The sequence below is a fragment of the Muntiacus reevesi genome, chromosome 14 (assembly GCF_963930625.1).
Source record: "Muntiacus reevesi chromosome 14, mMunRee1.1, whole genome shotgun sequence".
NCBI lineage: Eukaryota > Metazoa > Chordata > Mammalia > Artiodactyla > Cervidae > Muntiacus > Muntiacus reevesi.
In genome coordinates this window covers 12,144,573-12,166,818 of record NC_089262.1, presented here as the reverse complement: position 1 = coordinate 12,166,818, position 22,246 = coordinate 12,144,573, and the positions used below count along the sequence as shown (strand labels likewise).

General features: G+C 40.9%; 1 protein-coding gene and 1 non-coding gene across 2 annotated transcripts in view; one reads left to right on the top strand and one right to left on the bottom strand.

Annotated features, from left to right (window-relative positions):
• The window catches only part of DNAH5 (dynein axonemal heavy chain 5), a 308,357-nt gene that overhangs the window by 20,463 nt on the left and 265,648 nt on the right, over nucleotides 1-22,246 (top strand). The window lies entirely within an intron of this gene.
• On the bottom strand, nucleotides 11,323-11,433 carry LOC136146768 (U6 spliceosomal RNA). Its single transcript, XR_010659056.1, has one exon. It is a non-coding gene; the product is annotated as a U6 spliceosomal RNA (small nuclear RNA).

Sequence of the window (22,246 nt, the reverse complement as noted above, 5' to 3'; positions counted from 1 at the left end):
ATCCCTGGCGGCTCAGTTGGTAAAGAATCTGCTTGTAATGCGGGAGACCTGGGTTCGATCCCTGGGTTGGGAAGATCCCCTGGAGGAGGGCATGGCAACCCACTCCAGTATTCTTGCCTGGAGAATCCCCCGAGACAGAGGAACCTGGTGGGCTAGTCTGTGGGGTTGCAAAGAGTTAGACATGACTGAATTGAGAAAAGTTGAGAATTGTTTTATTATGTGTTATTATATAATATATTGTTTATATAATGTAATAATTAATATTATAATTATTGTAATATTATATTTACATATAATATATAATTTATATGCAATACAATTATAATAATTATATAATATATTAATATAAACAATACATTTATATAAATATAAATATGTATATTATATAATAATATATATTATCTATAATAAAGCAGTTCTCAACTTTTTAAATTTAGAGGGTCCTTGTGCTCAGATTATTGCAAGTACAAAACATCTTTGTCCACTCCAAATTCTTATCAGAGTAAGAACAGAGCCACTGCGGGAGTGAGTAGGTCAAGAATCCAAAAGATGGCTAAGCTCGCCACCTAGTGGCTGCCCAGGAAGTAGCGTCCTTGAATCTGGCCTCTTCCGGTTTTGTTTTCTCTGTGACCCACAGGCTGATCGTGTGTGCATTTTTCTCTCCAGGCAAAAGCAGTCACTATTTGAGAACTCCCACTGAAGCATCCTGTTAAATTCCCTCATATTTTGTGGATAATGAGGCGTTAAACCTAGTTCATTTGCTAATAGGCCCTTCCTCTCCTTCTTGTGTGAGGAGTCGGTTGCTGATACCTTCACAGCAGCGCTGGGTGTAGCCCGCTCCTGGGGGATGAATTGCCTTATGTGTCTTGTATCCAGTTGTGCCTGGTGCAGTTTCAGTTATCCCGAAAGGGAACCGGCCAGGAATTTTTCCTCTCTGACATGTTCAGCGTCTAACTTGACCATGTTGTGAAAGACGCTCAGTCGTGTGGGACTCTTTGCGACCCCATGGCCTTTACAGCCCTTGGAATTCTCCAGGCCAGAATACTGGAGTGGGTAGCCTTTCCCTTCTCCGGGGGATCTTCTCAACCCAGGTCTCCTGCACTGCAGGAGGATTCTTGACCAGCTGAGCCACAAGGGAAGCCCAGGAATACTGGAGTGGGTAGCCTATCCCTTCTCCAGGGGACTTTCCTGACCCAGGAAATGAACCGGGGGCTGCTGCATTGCAAACAGATTCTTTACCAGCTGAGCTATGAGGGAAGCACATAATACTGGAGTGGGTAGCCTTTCCCTTCTCCAGGGGATCTTCCCAACCCAGGGATTGAGCCCATGTCTCCCACATTGCAGGGGGATTCTTTACCAACTGAGCCACAAGGGAAGCCCAACTTGACCAATGACCTCATTTAAAGCAAGAACATCTTGGAATGGTTTCTCTAAAAAATGCAGAGCCTGGGTGTGGATTTGTGTTACCAGTTTATTTAGGAATGTTTTCCAGGAAAGCAAGTGTGAGGAGAAAGCAGAGTGAGGTAGGGAAAGAGAGAATCAATGCATGCATGCATGATAAGTAGCTTCAGTCATGTCCAACTCTGCAAACTTATGGATTATAGTCTGCGAGGCTCCTCTGTCCATGGGATTCTCCAGGCAAGAATACTGGAGTGGGCTGCTATGCCCTCCTCCAGAGAATCTTCCCGACCCAGGGATTGAACCGCATCTCTTACATCTCCTTCATTGGCAGGTGGGTTCTTTACCACTGGAGGGAGAGCTCATCTCGTGTTACACTTTCCCGCTGGTGAGGGTTTGCTTCACTGACATGAATTTCTTTGCTCTTCCGGTTGTGCGTTATGGGTGACAGGCAGATTCCACGTGTCTTGTGGCAACAGGAAATCCCAGGCAGGAGGTGAGAGGCACACTGGCTGGAAATGAAGTCAGGGCTGCTGCGGGCTGTGTGTTCGCGAAGGTGGTCAGTGCTCACCCAGAGATGGCCCAGAGCCACAGTGGGGGCAGGACAGTGGTCCAGGGCCGCAGAGACAGGCGAGGCTGAGTGCGCGACAGGTCTTGCAGGAAGGCGTGGAGCGCGGCGATCTCGTGTAGTGTGTTCACCCCAGACCCTGCTCACAGGAGCCCATCAGGGAACCCCGTAAATATTGGTCATGGATTTTCATTAATATTGTTGTTGTTTTTCAGTCCCTAAGTCGTGTCTGACTCTTTTGCGACCCCGTGGACTAGTAGCCCGCCAGGCTCTTCTGTCCATGGGATTTCCCAGGCAAGAATACTGGAGCAGATTGCCGTTTTGTTCTCCAGGTCATCTTCCCTACCCAGGGATCGAACCCATGTCTTTTGCAATGGCAGGCAGATTCTTTACCACTGAGCCACCAGGGATTTTAATATATTTTCTATTAAATGCTTCCTGCAGAATTTCTTATCATTCCTAATCATGTGTCAATTAGGATCTTTTTGGTTGCGGAAACCTAAAGCAATGAAATCAGAGAAAGCAAGAGGGGCCGGAGTGGCCGGGGTGGCCCTGGGGAATCACAGTGTGGGCAGCAAGGGGACTGGACCTGAAAAAAGGGCAAGAGCCAGTACCAGCATGTATCTCTCCCCGGACTCCTATCTCTGCAGAGGAAGAGAGTCCCTCGTCTTCAGGGAAAACCTCCCTCTTTTGTCTCTTAGAGCCTTCAACTGATTGGATGAGGCCCACTGACATTATGGAGGGTAATCTGCTTTAAAACTCACCATCCATCAGTGGGGAAAGGAGTTGATATCCTCCTCTCATGAAGGATGGTGCTTGGCCCCACGAGCATCAAAGCAGCACCCGCTTTCTCCCCAGTTCTCATAGATTTCCCCTGGAGTTCGTGGGAGGCCCCTTCCCCTGAGACTCAGCCCTGAGCCATGATTCAGGGCCTGAAGCATCATCTGGAAGAGCTGCCTTTCTGTTCTTCCCTCCCTGGTTCTCCCTTGCTATCCTATGCAAGATTCTTTCTTCTCCGTTTACCAAAATAAGACAATGGGAAGAAAACCCCTGAAATCCTTATGGAATCACCTTTCCTGACGACTTCCCCAGCTCATGTCGGACATCCACATGGGCTCAGGTGTGTCTGAATCCCATATGGCCTGGGCTGAGACCTGGGATTTCCATGTGGGGATCTGAGATTTTTCCCTACCTTCACAGGAGAATTTGGAGCTACTAGTCTGGCTATGAACCAGAGAGGCAAGAAAGTGGGAAGAATTTTTTTCTTTGACTATCATCTTTCTTTTATTATTGGAGTATAATTGCTTTATTGTGTTGTGTTGGTTTCTGCTGACAGCAAAGTATATATGAGCCATATATACATATATATGCTATATACATAGTATATATGTCTACATATATCCCCCTCCCTCCCCGACTTTTTGAGCCTCTCTCCCACCCCCACCCATCCCACCCCTCTAGGTCATCACAGAGTACCGAGCTGAATTTCCTATGCTAAGCAGTAGCTTACTACGAGCTGACTATTTTAAAGGGGGGAAGGATTTAGGGCTAGGAGATCAGTCCTGGGTGTTCATTGGAAGGACTCATGTTGAAGATGAAACTCCAATGCTTCGGCCACCTGATGCGAAGAGCTGACTCATTTGAAAAGACCCTGATGCTGAGAAAGATTGAGGGCAGGAGGAGAAGGGGACGACAGAGGATGAGATGGTTGGATGGCATCACCGACTCAATGGGCATGGGTTTGGGTGAACTCCAGGAGTTGGTGATGGGCAGGGAGGCCTGGTGTGCTGCAGTTCATGGGGTCGCAAAGAGTCGGACATGACTGAGCGACTGAACTGAACTGAACTGAACTGAACTGAAGGATTTAGCCAGGAAAGAGGAAATGAGGAGGGGAGAGAGAGAGGCTGCGGAAGATCTGTGTGTGAGAAATCCAGGAACAGCTTTGGGGTGGAAGCACGTGGAACAGCAGGGGAGGCTTTGAGAAATGTTGCTGTGGGTTATAAATCTAATCCTCTTCCATATTCTTGGAGATAATGCCAGCAACAGGTAAGACTTTTTGAAAACCACATTTGGTTTTCAATTTGGTTATCTGATTCAAGACTCAGATACTTTATACACTGGATTCCATGGCTAGACTGAGCCCTGTGAACCCTGGGTTTTTAATTAGGGTTACTAATGTCTTCTTGCCTGGAGAATCCCATGGATGAGGGAGCCTGACAGGCTACAGTCCAGGGGGCCTCAGAATCGGATGCAACTGAGCTTGAGTACACACAGTTGCAGTGAATGAGCCATCCTATTAAGACTGCTAACGTGAGTGACACGTTTTCATTTTCAGACTGCCCCCCAAGCTTAGCAACACAATTGCTTGGGGAGTAGCCCCATCTTGTGGAGAAGCCTAAAAATATTGGGTTGGCCGAAAACTTCTGGATTTTCTGTAACATCTTATGGAAAGACCCAAAGAAACTTTTTGGCCAATCCAATATTTCAGTGTCCCACTGCTCAAGGTTAAGGAATTGAAGCAAAATGCATTTGAGTTATAATACTATCACCCTTTTGGGAAAATGCCATGATATTTTATGTAATCAGACCAGTCCGTTTTGTGTAAAACTTACAACAGCTGTTTTTCATAGGTGATGAAGTCACTGTAGTCAGTGATACTGAGTCTAATTGCAATCACATCTTTAAAGAAAAGTCTGGCTGATTTACCTTTAATTTCCTGTGAAAAGCATTATTATCAAGATTCTATTCAGTTCAATCATGTGACTTTTAAGCAAATAGAGGCTGAAAGTGCTCATGATTACCTTGAACATAATTAAAGATGACCATAAACTTGAAGAGGCTGGATAAAACATCTAAGGATAGAACAATGAAAGAGTGGGATGGATGAGGTTTGTGTTACGTGGTCGAGACTTCCTCTTGTTTCTGGAAATGCAGCAGATGGCTAGATTTTCTTTCCCTAGGTGTGGTTAGTGTGAAGAAAAGGGCTGAGGTAGGATGCAGAATCACTTCTTGCTAGAAAAATCTGAGACCAACTCTTTACCTTTATATGTGCAAAAAGACCGCATACGAGGAGCCCTGAGTTCTCATCCTGGCCGGTCACCACCTGCCTCCCTCATCAGGAGGAACTGACTTGACTCCAGGTACCAGTTTCCTAATCTGTTCTGTGAGGAAATCGACCTTGTAAGATGCCACCTTACAGGTAGAAGAGTGGAAGCAAATCAGACACATTGCACGGGTGCTTAGGAGGAGAAGCAAAAGTGACCTCTGCTTCCCAAGAGGCCCCCCTGTGGGTCGGATGCCCAGGTGTAGGTGGAGATGTGACCTCCCTGCTCACGGAACCTATCTGTGCTGTCAGGACCCGGTGAACTGTCTGTACAAAATCCCACATTTTTGACCTGAAGGATCAGAAAACACGATTTATGATAGGAATTTCAGGTCCTGTGGTCACCTGGAGTTTCTAACCGGCCATTAGTAAGCCAGGAACTGTTTCAAGAGGAGAAGACTTATTTCCAAAGTGACCAGGGGAACTCTGCTATGATTTTCTTCCCAGGGCTCCATTGACTGCATAGCATCTTCCCCAAAAACTTCAAGCTGGGTCCGGGGTAGGAGGGGCTCCACCAGATGGCACTGTGTCTTGCTCTGAGATTCCCCACACCCCGACTGGAAGCCTCATATGTTACTATGTCTGTGGCAGGAGCAGTGAACCCGAGTATGGGATCTGTTTCCTCCAAGATCCAAAGAGGCTCAACAAAACCCGCGCTTTTGTTCCTAGTTCAGGAAAGTATATTTGGAACAGCAGCTGTGGTTAAAGTCAATTCCCGATTAAGCTTATTTTGGGTCATTCGCTGCTTCTCACCCAAAAGCAGTTCTGTTGTTGGTCCACTTCTTTTTTTTTTTGGTGGGTGGGGGAGGCGCAGGTCATGTAGAATTTTAGTTCCCCAACCAGGGATCGAACCCATGTCCCCTGCAGTAGAAGCATGGAGTCTTAACCATTGCACCACCAGGGTAGATAAGCAGAAAAAAACCACTCCATTTTAAAGTTGCTTTTATCAAGTGCATGATCCTGAAACCTTAGACACACAGAAAAATATGAAAATTAAAATTAACTCGTAAAAATTAAAATGTCAATTTTTGAAAAATTACTTTACAGTGGTTGGACCGTATATTTAATTCTAGGCTAGTTCAACCTGAAGAAATTACCAGCCTGGTTTTTTGGCAATATTTTGATAATAATGACAGATGAATTCACATGTTTTATGTAACTGTCAGCAAAGTACATAGGAATACAGTCTTAAAGTATGCTCAAATCTATCAGCAACTCTGTTATTTTTGTATTTAAAATGACATTTTATATTTGCTAATAGCATTTAGATAGGGAAAATAAAAGTGATTCTATTTTAGAAACAGTGAAGAGAAAGTTGTTTAAAATAATTCTTCTGTTTGTGGTTAAACCACCAACTTGAGAAACAGTTAGGGTCATTTCTTTAAAGTTTCTTTTCCATTCTTAGAGGTTGTTTTTTAAAAGAATTTGATACACTATATTTTATGATTATGTGCTGAATCATGGTAAAGTCCAGACTATAAAAATGGTGCATTTCGAGTTCTAGTTTGTTTTTTTAAACTTTAAAAGTTATTTTATTTGGAAGTAAAAAATTTCAAGAATAGTTCAAAGATTATCCTCATGTCCTTTAGGGTTATCTGTTGTTAGTGTTTTATATCATTGGTGTTATTGTCCCTCTTTCTTAATTATTTAAAAGAGTTTTAATTGGAGTATGGTTGATTTATGATGTTGCATTAGGTTCAGATGTACAACAAAGTGAATCAGTTATACATATACATGGATCTATTCTTTGTTAGATTATTTTCCAAGTTAGGCCATTACAGAGTATTGAGTAGAGTTCTGTGCGCTATATAGAAGGTTATTATTATTAGTTTCCTATTTTGCACTCAGGGCTTCCCAGGTGGCTCAGTGGTAAAGAATCTAGCTGCTAATGCAGGAGACATGGGTTTGATCCCTGATTTGGAAAGATCCCCTGGAGGAGGAAATGGCGACCAAAGATATCCTGGAGTGTGAAGTCAAGTGGGCCTTAGGAAGCATTACTACAAAGCCAATGGAGTTGATAGAATTCCTGCTGAGCTATTTCAAATCCTAAAAGATGATGCTGTTAAAATGTTACACTCAATATGCCAGCAAATTTGGAAAACTCGGCAGTGGCCACAGGACTAGAAAAGGTCAGTTTTCATTCCAATCTCAAAGAAAGTTAATGCCAAAGAATATTCAAACCACCACACAATTGCATTCATTTCACATGCTAGCAAGGTCATGCTCAAAATCCTTCAAACTAGGCTTCAGCAGTATGTGAACTTCTAAATCAGATGTATAAGCTGGTTTTAGAAAAGGCAGAGGACTGGGAGGACCCTGAGGGGTCGGGTGGAGAGGGAGGTGGGAGGGGGGATCGGGATGGGGAGTGCGGGTGACTATATGGCTGATTCATGTCAATGTATGACAAAACCCACTGAAATGTTGTGAAGTGATTGGCCTCCAACTAATAAAATAATATTAAAAAAAAAAAAAAAAGAAAAGGCAGAGGAACTGGAGATCAAATTGCCAACATCCGCTGGATCATAGAAAAAGCAAGGGAATCCCAGAAGCACATCTACTTCTGCTTCATTGACTGTGCTAAAGCCTTTGACTGTGTGGATCACAATAAACTGTGGAAAATTCTTCAAGGGATGGGAATACCAGAATACTTTACCTGCCTCCTGAAAAACCTGTATGCAGGTCAAGAAGCAACAGTTAAAACTGGACATGGAACAATGGACTGCTTCAAAATTGGGAAAGGAGTATGTCAAGGCTGTATATTGTCACCCTGCTTATTTAATTTCTATGCAGAGTACATCATGTGAAATGTCGGGCTGGATGAAGCTCAAGCTGGAATCAAGATTGCCAGAATTATCGATAACCTCAGATATGCAGATGATACCACCCTTATGGCAGAAAGTGGAGAGGAACTAAAAGAGCTTGTTGATGAAGGTGAAAGAGGAGAGTGAGAAAGCTGGCTTGAAACTCAACATTCAAAAAACGAAGATCATAGCATCTGGTCCCATCACTTCATGACTGATAGATGGGGAAAAAAATGGAAACAGTGACAGACTTTTTTTTTTGGGTTCCAGAATCACTGTGGATGGTGATTGAAGCCATGAAATTAAAAGATGCTTGCTCCTTGAAAGAAAATCAATGACAAACCTAGACAGCATATTAAAAAGCAGAGACATTACTTTGCCAACAAAGGTCCATCTATTCAAGGCTATGGTTTTTCCAGTGGTCATGTATGGATGTGAGAGTTGGACCATAAAGAAAGCTGAGTGCCGAAGAATTGATGCTTTTGAACTGTGGTGTTGGAGAAGACTCTTGAGAGTCCCTTGGACTGCAAAGAGATCAAACCAGTTCAATTCTAAAGGAAATCAACTCTGAATATCCATTGGAAGGATGGATGCTGAAGCTAAAGCTCTAATGCTTTGACCACCTGAACTGAAGAGCTGACTTAGTGGGAAAGACCCTGATGCTGGGAAAGGAGGCAGGAGGAGAAGGGGATGACAGAGGATAAGATGGTTGGATGGCATAGCCTATTCAATGGACATGAGTTTGAGTAGTCTCTGGGAGATTGTGAAGGGCAGGGAAGCCTGGTGTGCTGCAGTCCACGGGGTTGCAAACAGTTGGACGTGACTGAGCAACTGAACGACAACCACCAGTATTCTTGTCTGAGGACTCCTGTGGGCAGAGGAGTCTGGTGGGCTACAGTCTGTAGGGTTGCAGAGTTGGACATGACTGAGTGACTGAGCATGCATGCATGCATTTTAAATATAGTGGTGTGTATGTGTAGAGAAGGAAATGGCCACCCACTCTAGTATTCTTGCCTGGAGAATCCCAGGGACAGGGGAGCCTGGTGGGTTGCCATCTGTGGGGTCACACAGAGTCGGACACGACTGAGCGACTTCAGATTCACTTTTCACTTTCATGCATTGGAGAAGGAAATGGCGAGCCACTCCAGTGTTCTTGCCTGGAGAATCCCAGGGACAGGGGAGCCTGGTGGGCTGCCATCTATGGGGTTGCACAGAGTCGGACACGATTGAAGTGACTTAGCAGCAACTAAGTCCAGTTTATTCCTTCTCCTGGCCCCTTATCTTTTGGTAACCATATGTTTGTTTTGTACATCTATGACTCTACTTCTGTTCTGTAGATAAGTTCATTTGTACCCCCCCCCTTTTTGTTAGATTCCACACAAAGTGATATTGTATGATATTTGTCTTTCTGTGTCTGACTCACTTCATTCAGTAAGAAAATATCTAGGTCCATCAGTGTTTTTGCAAATGACATTCAGTTCAGCTCAGTTGTGCCTGACTCTTTGTGACCCCATGGACTGCAGCACGCCAGGCTTCCCTGTCCATCACCAACTCCCGGAGTTTGCTCAAACTCATGTCCATCGAGTCGATGATGCCATCCAACCATCTCATTCTCTGTTGTCCCCTTCTCCCACCTTCAGTCTTGCCCAGCATCAGGAATTATTTTGTTCTTTTTAATGGCTGAGTAACATTTCACTGAATATGTGTACCACATCTTCTTTATCCATTCCTCTGTTGATGGACATTTAGGTTGCTTCCATGTCCTGGCCATTGCAAATAGTGCTGCAGTGAACATTGAGGTGCATGTATCTTTTTTGAATTATGGTTTTTCTCTGAGTATATGCCCAGGAGTAGCATTGCTGGGTCATGTGGTAGATCTATTTTTAGTTTTTTAATGAACCTCCATCCTGTAAACTGGCTGTCTCAACTTATATTCCCACCAACACTGTAGGAGGGTTCTCTTTGCTCCACACCCTCTCTAGCATCTATAGTTTGTAGATTTTTTTTGAGGATAGCTATTCTGAAAAATTGATGCTTTTGAACTATGGTGTTGGAGAAGACTCTTGAGAGTCCCTTGGACTGCAAGGAGATCCAACCAGTCCATCCTAAATGAAATCAGTCCTGGGTGTTCATTGGAAGGACTGATGCTAAAGCTGAAACTCCAGTACTTTGGCCACCTCGTGTGAAGAGTTGACTCATTGGGAAAGACCCTGATGCTGGGAAGGATTGAGGGCGGGAGGAGAAGGGGATGACAGAGGATGAGATGGCTGGATGGCATCACCAACTCGATGGGCATGGGTTTGGGTAGAGTCCCTGAGTTGGTGATGGACAGGGTGGCCTGGCATGCTGCGGTTCATGGGGTTGCAAAGAGTTGGACATGACTGAGCGACTGAACTGAGCTGAACTGATTCTGACCGATGCGAGGTGATACCTGACTGTAGTTTTGATTTGTGCTTCTCTAATAATTAGTGATGTTAGGCACCTTTTCATGTGATTTTTGGCTATCGTATGTCTTCTTTGGGTAAATGTCTGTTTAGATCTTTTGCCCATTTTTTGATTGTGTTATTTGTTTTTTGATATTGAGATGCATGAGTTTTTTGTATATTTTGGAGATTAATCCTTTGTCAATTCCTTCATTTGCAATATTTTCTCCCATTCTCAGGGTTGTCCTTTTTCTTTTGTTCATGGTTTCCTTTGCTGTGGAGAGACTTTTATTTTATTTAGATCCCATTTGTTTATTTTTGTTTTTATTTTCATTACTCTAGGAGGTGGATTAAAAAAAGATCTTGCAGCAATATATGTCAAAGGGTGTTATGCCTATGTTTTCCTTTAAAGGTTCTATAGTATCCAGTCTTATATTTAGATCTTTAATCCATTTTGAGTTTATTTTTGTATATGGGCTTAGGTAGTATCTAATTTCATTCTTTTACATCAACTGTCCAGTTTTCCCAGCACCACTTATTATTAAAGAGACTGTCTTTTCTCCATTGTATCTTCTTGCCTCCTTTGTCATAGACAAAGGTGCTTCCTATGGTCACCTGTGACCATAGGTGCGTGAGTTTATCTCTGGGCTTTCTGTCTTTCCTGTCTGTCTGTCTTTTTCAGTTTTTGTGCCAGTACCATACCTTCTTGCTTACTGTAGCTTTGTGGTTTAGTCTGAGGTCAGGGAGCCTGATTTCTACAACTCTGTTTTTCTTTCTCAAGATTACTTTGGCTATTTGGGGTCTTTTGTGTTTCCACATGAATTGTAATTTTTTTTTTTGAATTGTAAATTTTTTTTGTTCAAATTCTGTGAAAAATTCCATTGGTAATTTTATAGAGATTGCATTGAATCTGTAGATTGCTTTGTGTAGTATAGTCATTTTCACCATATTGACGCTTTGAAACCAAGAGCGTTGTTTAACTCTCCATTTGTTTGTGTCGTCTTTTCTTTCATTACTATCTTGTAGCTTAAAAACATGCAACACTTCATCAATTTGTATGTCATTCTTGTGCAGGGGCCATGCTAATCTTCTTGGTATTGTTCTAGTTTTAACATGTGTGCTGCCAAAGTGAGTGAGCACTAGAGAGTTTTAGTTTTTTAAATTGTTCTCTCCTCCCCTGATTGGTAACTTTTTGATTTTAGATTTTTGGCTTATTCTTCCATAGTTTGATTTTAAAAATGTAAGCAAAAACATGTGCATGCATGCACTTGTGCATTTCCTTCTTTTTACACTGAAAGTGGCATACAGCACACTGCTCTGCCCTGTGCTTTTCTTACCCATGTCTGCAAGATCAGACACAGCAGGATATAGAGGTCTCCCCATACCTCTTCACGCCATTGTATGGCTGGGTCATAGTTTATTCAAACTTGTCCTGTGTTGGGGAACATTTGGTTTGAGCTTTAACACTCTTGGCTCCTTATTCTTTCCTTGAAACTTTTTCTGTTTTGAGTTCCAGTACATTCCTCTCTCTTGGCTTCCCTGCTCCCTTTCTGACTGTTCTCAGTTTCTCTCATCTGTTCCCTTCCCTCAGCTCAGACACTGAATCTCACTGTCCCCGTGCCCTGCGTCATCTCTAGTCTCACTTTTTACCTTCTTCTTGGGGGAACTAATTCACATCACTATGATTTTTATGCTGATGAATCTTAGATCCAAATTGTTAAGCCCCTATTTCTTTTATGAAACACATATTTACATTTCCCAATTTTCACTGGAACATTTCCTTCCACGTGAATATTTTTTTAGAGACCTCAAATTCAATATGCCCCCAAGTGAAGCTCATCAATTTCCCCTACAAACTACTCATCTTCACTGATTTCTTATCTCAGATAATAGCTTTACCACTTACTACATTGTTCAAATGAGAAATTTTAGTATCTCCTTCAGATCGTCTTATTCTCCACTTCTACTCAGCCACCAGGCTCTGTCAGTTCTGTCTCATCTTCATTCCTGTGGCCACTGCCTTGGTTCAGGGCCTTCAGTCAGGTGCCCTAATTTGGGACTTGAAATCTGGGGGAAGCAATACAAGGTCAAGGGTGTTTACAACCTATTTGTGATGGTACCCGAGGCAGAGTGAGAGTCAGGGGACCTCTGGAGACTGTGTCACATAGGTAACATATCTTGACTGATATTTGACCTGCAGCATCTCTTGGTTCCCATCTAATTTCTCAGCCTGATCATCTAGTCTTCCTGTCTATCCTCTGTATGTTTTAAATTATTCTGATAGATTCCTTTTCTGTCGTTTATTCAGAGTTGATTATAGTTGTTTGCAACCCGGAGTTCTGGTTGACCCAAGGAGTAATTGGAACAGTTGAAACATAAGGAGAAGAAGAAGGTTGTGATGTCATCAAAATGGCAGAACACGTGGGCTCCCTGCTCTGGGGTCCGACCACTGACGTGATGGATGAACTACCAGAGCCACTGTGATGGATGTGGCATTTCTCTGGGAGGCTGGCCAAGTGGCTACTGAGACAGTTTTTCATTTGTTCCTTTGTTCTTAAACTCCCATTACCTCTGACAAAGACTGTGCCCTTGACCAAACTTTTGTCAGGCTCCTGTGAGCCCTCTTTGTGACTCTGCCTATTCCTGGCCCAGGGTTTGGCCTGGAAAGCCCAGTTTTAGCAAGAATCTTGCTAAGCCAGCATAGAAAGAATCCCCCACCCTGGATATCTAATGAAGTTCCTCTTAGTAATTTTCTATCCAGTGACCCCTGACTATTGCCTATAAACTGCCAGCTACCCATTCCTATATTTAGAGTTAAGCTCGTTCTATACTGAAATCTTGCTTCCTTACTGCAGTAGCTTGAATAAAACCTGTCTTTTCGTTTTAACAAGTGTCCATTGAAGTTTCTTATTAACACCTGTGTTTACGAGTGTTTTCTGTTTCTTGCAATTCAAAAAGTATCTTGAAAAACACAAATGTTTTGTAATATTAAAATTTAAGCATATTGACTGTTTTATTACCAACTTATTGCTTTCTAAGGAATCAAAACATTTTATTTTTGTTATTTCTTGGATTCACTTTTTCTATGAAAAACTTAAATGATGACATATAAGTTAGAAAATATTATTTGATGTTCTAATATTCCATTCTTACAAAGGAATTTAGGTGCTTATCTGTTATAGGAAACAAATCTATGTATTGCCACATGCTTTGAATTCAAAGTAAAACATAAACAGATACAAATAGTAAAGTCTTTAAGAATTGACTTCGCTGTAGAGGAGTACTCGGAGTCAGTGTCAATCAGGTCCGCTTTCCTGGAGGAGGTAAGTTGTGAATCAGCTGGCAAAGGAGTTGAGAGTCAAGGATTAGTATAAATAATGGGAGAGCATCTTAAAAAGAGGACTTACGATGCTCTGTTCTGGACATGGACACTCTGTCCACAGGCTTCTGACAAGTCACTTTACCTTTCTGACTGTGTTTCCTCTTTTGAGCCCCTATTGTCTACTCTGATCTTTGTATTTAACTGTAGCATGTGGTGAGTCCAGGTTTGGGGGCTCCTTTCCTAGAGAGCGGAATGAAGAATTTTGATAAAGTACATCTAGAATTCCAGAAAGGGGAGCTGAGAAACCTAGTCAAGGATGAATAAGGAGACTTCAGGTGGTAATATCACCTCCAGGTCTCTCCTGTTCTCTGTGCCCTGGATGCCTCTTTTGCCCCATCTCTTCTCCTAAGCACTTGTGGGCTCCAAGGACTTGTGGTCTCTGAAAAGACCTGCCCTCCAGGCATGACGAGGCAGAGCCCTGTCCCTGCATGGGGGGTGGTTTGGCCAACTCAGCCTGACTAGGGCACCCCCTCCTAACTTTCTCTGTCCTACGTGCCTGGGGGATGCAGGGGAGTGATTGCATTCTCTTACATCTCTCTTTTTTTCAGTCCTCTGGTGTCTTTAGTGGGATTTACTACATTCCAAATGGCCTCTGTTTGCAGTTTGGAGTTCTGCAAGGATCTAGTAGTAATTTAAAAGAAGCTTTTCTAAACTTTAAAGCAGTTGAGAGACATAAAATTCCTTCATGATTAATTTCCTATTTACAACATTATTGTTATCAGTTGTGACTTTTGTAGTTTCTGTGTTCTAATAAATGATTAATTTTGTTGATCATTTATAGTACTTTAAAAGACTGATGTTATTAGGGGAGTATAAGGTATAACGTATTTCTATTAAGGCATTCTATTAGAACATCTTTTTATTATGGTTTTTCTGTTAATGTTGCCTGGTTTTCTAACAGGTTTGCTTATTTTACTTTAGGACTGTTTTTTAGTACATAGTACATACACTTATAATGGATTATACTTTTTATAAATATAAAATGTTTCCATTAGTTCAGCCACTCAGTAGTGTGTTGACTCTTTGCGACCCCATGGACTGCAGCATGCCAGGCCTCCCTGTCCATCACCAACTCCTGGAGTTTACTCAAACTCATGTCTGTTGAGTCGGTGATGCCATCCAACCATCTCATCCCCTGTCATCCGCTTCTCCTCCCACCTTCAATCCTTCCCAGCATCAGGGTCTCTTATAATGAGTCAGGTCTTCACATCAGGTGGCCAAAGTATTGGAGCTTCAGCTTCAGCATCAGTCCTTTCAATGAATATTCAGGACTGATTTCCTTTAGGATGGACTGGTTTGATCTCCTTGCAGTCCAAGGGACTCTCAGAAGTCTTCTTCAACACCACAGTTTGAAAGCATCAATTCTTCGGCGCTCATCTTTCTTTATGGTCCAACTCTCACATCCATACATAACGACTGGAAAAACCATAGTGTTGACTAGACAGACTTTTGTTGGCAAAGTAATGTCTCTGCTTTTTAATACACTGTCTAGGTTTTGCCATAGCTTTTCTTCCAAAGAGCAAGCGTTCTTTTAATTTTATGGTTGCAGTCACAATCTGCAGTGATTTTAGAGCCCAAGAAAATAAAGTCTGTCACCGTTTCCATTGTTTCCCCATCTATTTGCCATGAAGTGATGGGATCAGATGCCATGATCTTTGTTTTTTAATGTTGAGTTTTAAACCAGCTTTTTCACTCTCCTCTTTTACTTTCATCAAGAGGCTCTTTATTTCCTGTTAGCTTTCTGCCATAAGGGTGGTGTCATCTGCATATCTGAGGTTATTCATATTTCTCCTGTCAATCTTGATTCCAGTTTATGCTTCATCCAGCCCAGCATTTTGCATGATGTACTCTGCATATAAGGTAAATAAGCAGCGTGACAATATACAGCCTTGACGTACTTCTCTTCCTATTTGGAACCAGTCTGTTGTTCCATGTCCAGTTCTAACTGTTGCTTCTTGACCTGCATACAGGTTTCTCAGGAGGCAGATAAGGTAGTCTGGTATTCCCATCTCTTTCAGAATTTTCCACAGTTTTTGTGATCTACACATAAAATGCTCATCTTGGTACAAATCTTTAAGACTTTTGTCTTTAATTCTATTTGTAGGATAGTAATATTGAAGCGGCTCATTTTCTGTATGTGTACAATATCTTTATCCAGTCTTAAAGGAGCAATTGCAAATCAATAGGAAGAGAATCACTAGGAAAAAAATAGGAAAGGACATGAATAGGCAATTCACAACCACACTGCAAATGGCCAATAAATACTTAAGAATATTTAGCTTCATGCTTGTTAAAGACTTGCACATTAAACCAGCAATGAGATAGCAGCCATTTCTTATCTATCATACAGGCAAAGATGAGACAAAATGAATACACAAACCAATGGATATAATTTTAAGGAATGATATTTTCTAATGATTTATTAGAGTAAATAAGCAGAGACCTATACAGGGATTTGACCACAGACCCATTCATTATATTGTTGTTCCTAACAGTAAAAAAATTGGAACCAACCTAAAAAGAATATTCTGTAATATGAGAACATTTTCATGATATCTTGTAGACTAAATATCAGGCTGTACAAACGCATAAAGAGCTTCCTTGGTGACCCAGACGGTAGAAAACCTGCCTGCAATGCAGGAGACATGAGTTCAGTTCCTGGGTTGGGAAGATTCACTGTAGAAGGGAATGGCTACCCACTCTAGTACTGAGTAAAAATACAGAATACTCCAGTATTCTTGCCTAGAGAATTCCATGGACAGGGGAGCCTGGTAGGCTCTACAGTCCATCTGGCCACAGAGCGTCATATACAACTGAGTAACATATATGCATATACATGTATGTGTTTATGTGGGTGTATATATATATATATGTACACACATATAAAATAATTTTTTTTAAAGAAAAGGGAGATGGTGGAGCATTTCTCATAGAAAACGGACTGTAATAGTGCTCAGATTATCGTGATTTTTTTTTACAGTTTCACAATAATTCTGCATCATTTTTAGAATAAATCAGTGTGAAAACTGTATTTAAAAACCTTAGTATTGTAATTGTTTAAAAGAGGTTGGAGGTTTTAAATAAGAGAATGGTACTACATTTTACATAAGAGAAAGTGTTAGGACTCGTTCACAGTGAATTCACTATGTATTTGTATAAATATTGAGATCACTTTATGGATATATTTGCAAGGTTTTCTTCTTTAGAGATTGATATAAAATTTTTTACCTCTTCAATGTGCTACCTTGCATGTAGTCAGATCTGTTTTATCACTGATAATCATTTCATTGTTTAGTTTGGTTCATATGACATAGAGAGACAAAGTTTCTAAATTGGGAATTTTTGAAAGGGAAGCAATTTGAACAAAAAGATACTTCTTATGATGTAGAATTATAAAGGAGGAGACTTTGGCTTCAGTTCCATTATAGCATTCTATAATTTCCCCTGTCATTGTGGTCTTTATGTAAAAACTAGACAGTAAATGTAAATTATTGAGTCTTTGATGTACTTCGGATGCACAGCTCCATTCTGCAGTTCCTTAGCTCATCAGGCAGGGAGAATTCCAAACTCATCAGGTTTGGGTGAATTTCACTTCCAGCCGCTGGATGGCAGCTAACCTCCATTAGTGGTTGGCTGTTTCCACATCCCTCCACAGTTTAGGCTGCATCATCTAACATACTGTGCTTGAAAGGAAAAAAGAAAATAACCCAACATGTAGTATCTCTGGATTAATCTCATTTTATTAACCTTCGAACATAAGATTTTATAGGGCATAAGACTGAAATGCCGTAAATCTTGTAACTGGAATTCTGAGGATTTCTTTTTAAAAAGAAAAGAAAAAAAAAAAGCCTGGTAAGCCTAAACCTGTTGATTGCAGGCACGAAGCTCCTTTCATGCATCTACAAATCCATTATTAATAGTGGAGTTTTACCAACTTGACATTCCCCTACTGCAAATACTATTGCAACAGCAAATCCCCGTAAGGAAAATATTTGTAAACCTTAGTGGATGGCTCGAAGCAATGGTAAGTTGATGCTTGGTATATTGAAATTCACTCTAATGAATAATTCAGTTCACAAAATTCCAGTTTGCAATTCTATCCCATTTGATAATCTCTCAGTAAAATGATAATAATAAAAAAACCCCCACCTGTTTGTATATTTCAGTGCCAGAAAGAAATGTTTGAGTTGATTGTCATGTAATCCTTAAGCTTCAGTCTAGGCTAATTAAGGAAAATAGAAATGCAGAATAAGTGAGTATATGTCCTCTATTTAATTAAGGACACAGAAAGAGGAAGAAAACGGACACAGGAGGGGCTGGAATTTGCCTTTCACGTTTATCAATGCTTCCTTCTGCCACATACTCCAAATAACACTGTCACTACCAACGCAACATGTTAAAACAGGAAAATAACAGCAAGGATGAGAACAACAGGGGCATGAAAAACAACACCTTCAAGAGGGCTAGAAAAATAGAGGTACGACTTAACAGAAAGAAATATCATTTTTGGTTTATTACTATATACACTACGTGTGTGTGTGTGTTAAGTCACTTCAATCATGTTGGACTCTCTGTGCCACTGTGGACTGTCACCTGCCAGACTCCTCTGTCCATAGAATCTCCCAGGCAAGAATACTGGAGTGGGTTGCCCATGCCTTCTTCCAGTGGATCTTCCTGCCCCGGGGATCGAACCAGAGTCTCTAACGCCTCCTGCATTAGCACGAGAATCTTTACCATTAGTGCCACCTTGGACGCATATAGACTACAGGTTAATTTAAAAACGATCACTTATGTGTGAGATGCTGTGCAATTCACAATATTCAAAATCTTCGCTTCCGAAAATATCCTAGTACAATTTATATTTCTAAAGTGTAATTAATATTCAGGATGAAAACCATTTGAGTTAAAGAGTGAGCAATTAAAAAAAAAAAAAGAGTGAGCAATAGAATTTCAGAGAAGGGAACCCTGAGATTCAGAAAGGATAAAACAGAGGAAGGGACATGGGGACATACCCTGGACACATGAGTAGGACTTTGACCTGCCCAGGACGGGAGTGGATTTCAGACAGATTCTGAAAGTATGCCTGGAGAAGAACATGGACCCCCTTTTCCTGAGTGGGAAATGGTTGATATCCTTGCACAAGGATGAAGTTTGTAGGAAAGAGCAGGAGGTGGCTTGAAGCTCTTCTTTCTTCACTGTTGCACATTTTGGCCAGAACCTCCCCTCCCCTTTGCTTTTCCATATATATCAGAATAAAACAGGTATTTTAAATGAGAGTTTGGACCTGATTTTAATGAGATTTAATCTCTGTGAGAGTTGTGTGGGTGCTGAGTCGCTTCAGTTGTGTTCCTCTCTTTGCAACCCGTGGACTGTAGGCTGCCAGGCCACTCTGTCCATGGGATTCTCCAGGCAAGAATACTGCAGTGGGTTGCCATGTCCTCTTCCAGGGGACCTTCCTGACGCAGGGATTGAACTTTTACATCTCCTGCATTGGTAGGTGGGTTCTTTACTTCTAGTGCCACCTGGGATAAGTGTCAAATAGAACTAATTAGAGAAAAAGTCTGATAGAGTGCTTACCATTTAGAAAACTTTCCCTAGGACAAACTTTGGGGACTTAAAAAATGTTTTACATTTCATTAATTTTCTTTTATTTATTTTTAAAAAGTACACATGTAATTCCCCAATGAGAATAACCGTTTGGAGGAAAATTACCTTCAACTGTGGTTCTTTTAGTCATAATTGCCTTGCTTTTGCTCCTAGGAGATTGCTGTTTTCACCTCTGTGCATTTTCTGGATTAGAAAAGCAATAGATTTTCTCCTATTGCTCTGCATCACACAATGAATTAGCACCTTCAATTTTGTTTTCCTGGGCTTTGTTATTATAATGTAATAAGCTATTTGGCAAAGCATGTTTTCTTTATTCTGTTGTTTGGCTGAAAAACCCACTTGTCAAGCAATGTGCCTGTGGTCTGCCTAAGTCTTTAGGTTGATGGTGTGATCCTGATTTGCTTCAAAATCATGCTCAGGATGGCAGGAAAATTGGTGATGATGTGAGATTTGCTTGAGAGATCATTTCCTTTAGGCTTTAGGATAAGAAAGGAGGGCGACTGAAACGGATGGGAAGGTTAAGAGAATGAGGAAGACCTAGATGTACAAGGTGGAATGGGCCTCACTCAGGAAATTGACAGTGATATGAATGCTGGAGTGACTTCATGGGGAACAGGCAGACAGTGTCTTCCTTCTAGAATTTTCTCTGGGAGAAGATTCAAATGTTAAAGCTTTGTTTTGGTAGAGGGGGAGGAAGGAAGTGGAAAAGCAGAAAGTATTTTCTCCTGGCTCACTGTAGCTTACTTTGAGAACACTTAATGTGAGAACATCTTTATATTCTGCTTCCCTGGTGACTCAGATGGCAAGGAATTTGCCTACAGTGGAGGAGACCTGGGTTTGATCCCTGGGTCAGGAAGATCCCCTGGAGGAGAAAATGGCAATCCACTCCAGTATTCTTGCCTGGAGAATTCCATGGACAGAGGAGCCTGGCGGGCTACAGTCCATGGGGTTACAAAGAGTTGGACACAACTGAACAACTAACACATGAAAGAAAAATGGTACCAACTTTCTTAGAGCTTTTTAATTTTTTCCTTTAGTTTTTAGGTATCCTGTGGTTCCTACTTTAAGTGATTTAGGCTAATTTCAAAACTGAGTTTTATGAAAAGTTTTCTTATCTTTTAAACCTTATTGAATATTAAGGGTTTATTTTTGATACATCAACTTGATATTGTAGGCTGGATTCCAATAAACTTTGACAGATTCTCACAACTTAGTGCTTTATTATTGACTAATTGTGGTTTTGTCTCCTTTGCTAGATTATAAACTCTTTGTATCTTATAAACTCTTTGTATCTTATACCTGAATAACATATGGGTTAATATAATAATAATAATATATAATGAACAATAATATAATAAATATACATTTTAATAAATATATAATAAATAAATATAATAAATAACAAATATATTAATAAATAATAAATATAATAAATAATAACATATTTATTATGTATGGTGGATGTATCCAAGAAGCTCAATAAACATAACAGTAGTTGACTTTGATGAGATTAATGATCTAGACGAAAACATTTTCTTAAAATATATAAATCACACCTAAAATATGGAAATAAGAGAGGAATTATACAACCTAGCTTTATTCTTTAGAGTCTTTCTCTGTATCTTTGGTTCCTTTTAAACAATAATCTTCCCATATTTTTGATGATGTCATGTTTGAAAGTTAAAACAATCCAAAGAAATTAATTGTTCACGTCAAATGCTAAATCACCAGGTAAGGGCTACATTTTCAAAATCTTTGCCTTATTTGAGCCTTCATGTTTTCATACTTTGTACATTTATGTCCCCATAATAATGGAACTTAATCAATGAGAGTTTATTTATGTAATTAATGGTTCCATTTCACTTGAATATTTGAATCTACCTGGGCTCTGCCTTTGAATACAAAGCTCAGTGTCAGCTGTTTTCAGCGGAAAGGTTAATAATTGATGGAAAATCAGGGAACTGGCAATTAAGTAGCCAGAACTAGATATTGCATTGTAACACACTGTTAAGTGTACTTATGATAGGATCGTATGTATATGTTGTTGTTCAGTCTCTAGGTCATGTCCAACTCTTTGCAGCCCCATGGACTGCAGCACACTAGGCTTCCCTGTCCTTCACTTTCTCCTGGAGTTTGCTCAAACTTATGTCCACTGTGTCAATGATGCCATCCAAACCTCTCATCCTCTGTCACCCCCTTCTCCTCCTGCCCTCAGTCTTTCCCAGCATCAGGGTTTTTTTTTTTTTTTTCCCAGTGAGTCAGCTTTTCCATCAGGTGGCCAAAGTATTGGAGCTTCAGCTTCAGCATCAGTCCTTCCAATGAATATTTGGGACTGATTTCCTTTAGGATTGCCCAGTTTGTTCTCCTTGCAGTCCAAGGGATCCTCAAGAGTCTTTTTCCAGCACCACAGTTCAAAAGCATCAATTCTTCAGCACTCAGCCTTCTTTATGGTCCAACTCACATCTGTACATGACTACTGGAAAAACCACAGCTTTGACTATATGGATAGGAACCATGTGTGTGTGTGTGTGTGTGTGTGTGTGTGTGTAAACATAAAAAGATTAATATTGGGTGTCCCTGCTCTGTCAGAAAAGTTGTAATGCTGGTTTTGGTATGACGTAAGCTTTGACACTCATCTTAAAGAAGCTTTGGAGGAACATTTGATCTGCATAGCAATTTTATAATTTAGTTTGTTAGCAATAACATGAATTTACAATTACTTTTAATTAATTTCTTTTTAAATTGGAGAATAATTGCTTTACAATGTTGTGTTGGTTTCTGCCGTACATCCCCATGAATCAGTCATAGGATACATATGTCCCCTCCCTTTTGAACCTCCCTCCCACCTCTCATCCCATCCCACCCCTCTAGGTTGTCACAGAGCACTCAGTTGAGCCCCCTGCTTCATACAGCAAATTCCCACTGACTGTCTATTCTACATGTGGTAATGTGTATGTTTCAGTG